The following is a 7,560-nucleotide window of genomic DNA, read 5'->3' as shown; positions in this document are numbered from 1 at the left end:
TTGCGTTCATTCAATTAAAAGTTTATCCCAATTTTCAAAACTATCTCTTTCTCTCTCTCCCCATCTATATATATCCATACATTTATTTGTTCAGTTGATCAAAAATGTATTAATTATATAGAATTTTCTAAATTATTAAGCTGCATTATTTGCTTTCACATTGTCCATAATCCCAAAAAGTTTGCCCGATGGTTGTGGTGGTCTGCTGGATCCTCTTCAGCCCTAAAGTACTTAATTGGGTTGGCTGGGCAGCATGCAAATTGAGATAAGCAGTAATTTTGTGGGTCTGTTTGTGCCATTACCTGCTTCACATTCATTCTTGATGAATACTTCCTTCAGGCTCAGCAACAAGGCTCACTAAACAGCAGACGGTCCTGACTCTCACACACACACACACACGCACGCACGCACACACACAACGCACACACCAAGTCCTAAATAAAGTCCAAAATATTTCATGCTGTCAAAACACACAAAGACACAGAGGGGATTGACTTATCCAGTAGTCGGTGTCCACAATGAATGTTAAAACAAAAACAGAAGGAAATGGATTACCCCGAGCCCATCTGTAGACCAGGTCAAAGACTGTCTTCTCGTGTTCATTTTTCTCAGCCGCTAAATGACCCTTTCACCTCTTTGTCCTGTAAACAAACGTTTTCTTCCTCAGTGGGTGTAAGAGAGTTCAGTTTACTTTGTAGACATTTTTTAGTCCCCTGAGAACATTTTAACCTTTTGAAGTAAATTATGCAAAAAAAGAAAAGAAAAAAGAAGCTGAAATTAGCACGATTTTATTCATATCATGTGTACTGTTACATATGATAGTTCTCATTTGCATATAATTTACATATGCATTACATGTTATTTACATATAAATGCCTATAGTCATTAATCATGTAGGACGCTGTATTGAATTTAACGCAGATGAAACAGGACTGTATGGGACATACATACAGTCATTACAATGGCACACACTGTATAAAGGTCATAGATCATGGTCACATTTTTATGGAGTTTTTCTCTACTGAAAGTTACTTCTGAAATATGTTTCAACAGCTGAACAATCAGTATGTTAAACAGCAGTACAATCCCTCAAAAGGGACCCTCAAAGTCTCAATTTTCATTCGTGTTCAAAATTAAGTATGGCACTGTGCTGCCTAATGTCTATTCAGTGTTTAATTCTTTACCGCTTTACAAGTAAAACACTTTACAAGTAAAAGTCTTAAAGGTACAGTAGAAAACTGCATGTTTAATTCAATAGATCACCAAGAGAGCTGAAAATTATGAAAATTATGTTTCATGCAACTATAACAAAAAGGTTTAGGTCGTCTCAGACACACCAGTTGCATTGCAATTCATCCAACGTGTTTATGGCTCAGTGCTTCATTCAGAAAGTGGGACAACAGGTCAGAGGAGTGTATCAACATTCGCACTCAAAAGCAGGTTAGTGTGCAGATGTAGGGTGCTGGGGCGCACCTGTGTGGTGGCAGTCGGCCTGACAGCTGCGCATTAGACTCTGATTTAGATCCATGTCAGTGTCCCTGAAGAGTCCAGCCGCCTCTCACTCACTTCCCCCAATAATGTCCTACCACTGTAAACATAGCTTGTAGTTAGCATTCAGGACTCCATTTGCTATAAAGAAAATCATTTTATTCTCTAAAACACCTTGATGTAGTCAATTCAACATTCAGTACCATGGTGTAAAACAAAATGGCATCTCATAACATTTAAGATGTACATTTACAGTGCTTTATGTTTAAAAAACAGGTGAATTCATCTTCGTCTCACTGGTCAAGAAAATAGTAGGCTAAATATCAGAGAGGACTCTATGATATAAGGAAAGGCCAAAATGTGTTAGTGAAATCATCTAGCTTTGCCAGAAACGTTTAAAATAAAATAAAGAACAAATATAATTTTTTTTGCCTATATATATAAAACATAAAAAATGTATATTGATAAATATTATAATGAATAATATAAATATATATATTTTTTAATTTAGCTATTTTTGTTGGGTGGTTTCACTTTCTTGGCAAGTCCTCATGATTTTAATTTAAATAAAAAATTACATTTCGGTTGATTGTGCAAGGAGAAATGCTGAACATTTAGGTTATATATTGATGTTCTAAAATGAATAAATAAAACATCAGTTACATTTTTTTTAAAGCTGATCCTGAATGACTAACTGCAAGCCAGGTTTACTGTCATTCATTTACTCATGCTGAGTAATGAAGCCATAGTACCAGACACTGTAGATATTTCATATTTCCAAGCAACTGCAAAGTGATTTGTTTTTTAGAAAATCCCTAAAAAAAAAATTTCTCTAGGAAAATTAATAAACGAATGACTCTCGTATAAACATTCAGTGAATTATGCAACATCTGACAGCGTCTCAACTTATCATATTTTTTTGTTCGGTTCATTTCTCAGATCCCTCACTTACGCTGATTAATGCCTGCTGATGGGGCTGCGTGTGAAAACACGGTCCAGTCAACTCTGCTAAAGTGATTTTTGCTTGTGATTCTCAACGGCTGAGACAAATGCAGACGGGTGGATCAGAAATCCAGATTCCTCTCAGCAAAACTTGATGATTTAAATGTCATCTCAGCATTACCTGTCTGTTTAACAAGGCCTGCTGCTGTTAGTGGCGTGTGGTGCTGTTTTGTACCGAGCTGAAACAGCAAAAAGTGTAGGGAAAGAGGTTTTCTGACACTAAATGGGAAATATTCCAATCCTCCATAACTCTCGATTGAATGGCTCTCGCAGGTTGGATTTCAGTGACATGAAATATTATGGATCACTCATGTTTCATATCCATCACGGACACAATGATTGGCGGAGAATAATGACAGTTAATCACATTTTGTTGTATGGATTGTAGTTTCACTTAAAAAATACATTTATTTATTCATTTAAATTAAGTCTTTGTGATTAATTTCTGTGTAAACCAGTGTTGAGGCAAGTAACATTTAAAAATAATGCATTTTAAAAATGCGTTACTCCCCCAAAAATGTACTGCCAAGGAAATGTGTTATGTTAATTTTGCATTCATTTTTTCTCGTAAGAGCAAGGCTTGCTTGTTTGCTTTTGATTAAAAAAAAATATATATATTCTATTTTGGCAAATTTAAAAGCCCTTTCATACCAAATTTGATATGAATATGCTTCTGGCTGAAGGAAATGTAAATTCACATGAACAGTTTGCATCTCAAACAGCCATCAATCAATAAATATGAAAACTGGCGTTACTTATTTGAAAAAGACACTCAGATATTTTCGTGTAAGTTAAAAAGTAACGCATTAGTTTACTAGTTACTTGAAAATAAGTAATCTGATTACGCAACTCCTGTTACTTGTAATACGGATGTAAACACCCCTTCTTCTTTTTAAAAATGAGGCTTATTATAGAATATATCCAATTTGTGGCATTTTGGTCTAAAGAAAGCTTGCATTTTGGATGTTCGTGTACATTTTCTTCTGATTATAACAGTGGTAAATTACTAAATAATGCCCAAATGACATAACCATGCATGGTCAAGCAGTATTTTATTTATTTATTTATATCTTCATACTGTACATTATTTGCATGCTATATTTTGTGAATTCACATCTTCAAAAATGCAGGCGTGTGCAAAAACAAATTCATTCAGAAACCCCATAAGTGTGTTAGTTGAATTGGAGGGAAATCTTCACAGAGAGATAAATGCTGCGATCCAGCGGCAGACAGGAAAATATTACAGTGATAATCCTGTGTTTGGTTTTACACATCATCTGTCCTGTCTCAGCACACAATGTATACAGCTCACTCATACTGAATTCCAGTGTGTGTGTGTGTGTGTGTCTGTTCATGCTTCACTTCTAAAACGTGCTGTAATCCATCATGTTCCTGATAACTCTCTCTTTCTTTCTCTCTTTCTGCGTGTGTGTGACAGGAACAGTGTGTGGGTGGGATTTCTCTCTGGGTTTTCTTTAACGGTGCGTCTCGCTAGAATGGGTCACATCTTTCAACTTCCAGTCGAATGATATCTCAACTTCTTCTCAACCGATGCAAGCAAGTCAAAAATACTCCGATGTGCATATATTATTGAGCTCTGATATGAATTCATTAGATCTGAAATACCTATTTAATTCTGAGGTCAGCTGATTTGAGAACTGGTGTGGTTGTCATATTCCAACAACCCCCTTTTCCACATATTTCATTAAGCTATATTAAGCAACACAACTCTTTTCAACATTGATAATAATAACAGATCTCTCTTGAGCAGCAACTCAGCATAGCGGAATGATTTCTGAGGGATCGTGTGACACTGAAGACTGGAGGAATGATGCTGATAATTCAGCTTTGTCATCACAGGAGTTGATGCCATTTTAAAATATCCTGTATTATAATAATTTTGTTTATTTGTGAGCATAAGAGACTTCAAATTCCCCTGTTAATGCAAGACACGCAGCTCCACCTTCGCAGCTGTTTGTGGTGGATCATTAGGAGAAATGCATGCCACTGGCAAACTCATTTATCAGAAACCTCTGAACAGCGATTGTGTTTTGGTATGAGAGCTCTTGTGTTGTATTGATTGGGTGGTGAAGAGCTAGCATGCTAAATGTTTCATATCAAATCACTCACTCACTAACTCAGACTGTGTTTACTAAATGTGAGACATTTTCAAACTGGGTCATGCTACTGAATGTCTTCTGCTTCACACATATTTTTCACTAGCATGCATTGACCTGAGCATTAATCGTGCTGCTCCTGCAATCTCAGCTAAATAATGTGCTGAAATTAAAATAATTGCTAACGTATCTAGGTTTCTCTGTTTGGAAGTGAAGCACCTTCTTCAGGCTAACTGCTAACTGCTGGACTAACTGTGTAGATGGTTATGCAGCACACTTAGCAACACCGTGAAGGAAATGGTTGGGAAATGAAAGGTAATAACTGTTTACTGTAAAATGTTTGGATGGCTGGTTGAGGTGAAAAGGATTAGAGGAACACAGGAAGTCATGTGCTTAGTGGTTAGCTAAAGATTTAGCCAACAGTGTAGCAACCATGCTGAATATAGGAGAGATGCCCAAATTAGCCCAGATGTCTCACTTCAGACATCTCTAATGTTACAAAATTATTCTGTTTCGAATAAATGTTGTTCTTTTTAACTTTATATTCATCACTGAATCTTGAAATAAAAAAAAATGTTACTTTAGCAAAAAAAAAAAAAAAAAAACTATAATAATAAAAATCAGCATGTTAGAATGATTTCTGAAGGATCATGCTCTGCACAGGAACAAACAATATTTTAAAATATATTAATATATTTAAAACTATTTTAAATTGTAATAATATTTCACCACATTACAGTTTTTTTTTTTTTTTAGTAAATTAGCCTTGAAGAGCATAAGAGACTTCAAAAACCTTTAGAAACCTTACCACCCGAGAACTTTTGAAAGATAGGGAGGTAGGTAGGGAGGAAATGCATTCTGGGAAACTAATGTTCATAAATGTCCTCCTCCAAAGGTTTTCTTCAAGACTGATATCCATAATCACTTGCTCTTGAATGTGGTGATGCTATATAGTTACTGCTACTGATACAGTCTGCAGGCTGTGTGTGTAATTTCTGGTGTTGTATCTGTATAACAGCTTTTGAGGCGAACAGTTAAAGTGAACATTTCCTCCTTCTCTCTGTCAGAATTAACTCACTCATCTCTTTAAGTATCTCTTTCTCTCACACACTACACATACACAGTTAGAGGGTTTTTGGGGATCTCATTCTGTGGTGTAATTGGATTCTAATAGGAGTTTTCTTCCCTAGAGTTCTCTGATAAGTTAATGGTCTGTGAATTGGTCTTTCGTCAATCTCCAAGCTCTCTATAAGTGTGTGGGCCATGAGAGACCTTAGAGGGAAAAAGTACCACTGGCTTTATTCACCGTTTTAAATGCTTTCATTAGTTCGTACAAGGCTGGAACCCGAGGATGTTTACAAGATGTTTATATGATTCTAGATTTAAGTACTGAGTAATCTATTTTATATGAACTGTAATTTGTTGAGGCGGAATAGAACTCCAGCCCAGCTCTGCTTTATTGATCTCTGAGGGGTAATGTAGCAAGCACACCGTGAGTCTGAATCGAACAGGGGTTGCAGCGGCAAAAACACTGAATAGTAGCCACCAAAAGATCACAGAAAATTGTCTGCCACCTCTGCAACAGTATATTTTCCTGTGTGTGTGTGTGTGTGTGTGTGTGTGTGTGTGTGTATACAGTATATATATATATATATATATATATATATATATATATATATATATATATATATATATATATATATATATATATAATGATTATCTCAATTTGAGTTTGTAGTGCATAAACAATGTGTCAATTCATAAAGCAAAAACATTAACTTAATCAGTAATTTAGTGGGAAAAATTTATTATTTTCTACCATTTTCTCTTGACAGAATGCCAATTTTTCTAATTTTATTTTATTTAATTTGTGTGTGTGTGTGTGTGTGTGTGTGTGAAATTAATAAGATGAATGCCAGAACACAATTTTTAAATTTAATTAAATTAAAAATGTTACTTTTTAAATTTAATTAAATTAAAAATGTTACTTTTTAAATTAAATTTAAAATTTAAAATTTAAAATTTAAAATTTAAAATTTATTTATTTATTTATTTATTTTTTGCCATTGGGTAAAATAAATAAGATTCTGAATCTTCTGTCTAACTGCCGAACCTAGAGTGGTTCAATCCACAGTCTAACAAAGTAAATCATGATGAATGCCATATACTTTCCATATTAATCTCTGTGTTTTTTCCCAGCCATCCATGTTCACAGCAACACATTTTATCAGCTCCTTGGTTTCTGTTTTCATTGGGTTGTGCCGGATGTTACAGGCCAAACACATTGGTTGTGTGGGTTTCATCAGGTGTTCAAGTGTCTGTAAACCTTCTTGAGCAGTAACATTAAGCTCTGATAAGAGCTGCATTAAATTCCATCTGTTTGCAGTGTGCTTTTATGTGTGATAGTGGGAAATGAACTGTGCTGTTGGAGTCTTTCTTTCTCTCTTCCTCTGTCCTTGGATGGGAGAAAAGGCTCAGGATAGAAATGGCTGACAGCCCAGCTCTTTAGAAAAAGAATCCTGTCTCTGACAGTGTGTACTCTCACCCGCTGGCAAACACACATGTACACACACACACACACACACACACACACACAAGTCACAAGTAGACACTCGCTTTTTTGATAATGACAACCATCCTGACAAACCACACGAGATACACACACTAACATGCAATTACACATTTCTATGGCTAAAGATACCATTATATAAGAATTTAATACTTTGATAATTGCTAAATTTTTTTTTAAGAAACAGGACACTGATGAAAGATTTGCAGGCACAAGCATTTGGCTGATCCGTGAGAGCTAAAAGAAACTGTTCACCCCAAAATGAAAATGTCCTGAATATGAACCAACCCTCAGACCAGCCGAGATGTAGATGAGTTTGCTTCTTTGTTGGAACAGATTGGAAAAAAAATGTAGCATTGCGTCACTCGCTCACCAATGGATCCT

The sequence above is a fragment of the Carassius auratus genome, chromosome 2 (assembly GCF_003368295.1).
Source record: "Carassius auratus strain Wakin chromosome 2, ASM336829v1, whole genome shotgun sequence".
Taxonomy (NCBI): Eukaryota; Metazoa; Chordata; class Actinopteri; order Cypriniformes; family Cyprinidae; genus Carassius; species Carassius auratus.
Note: the sequence above shows the minus strand (reverse complement) of the source record.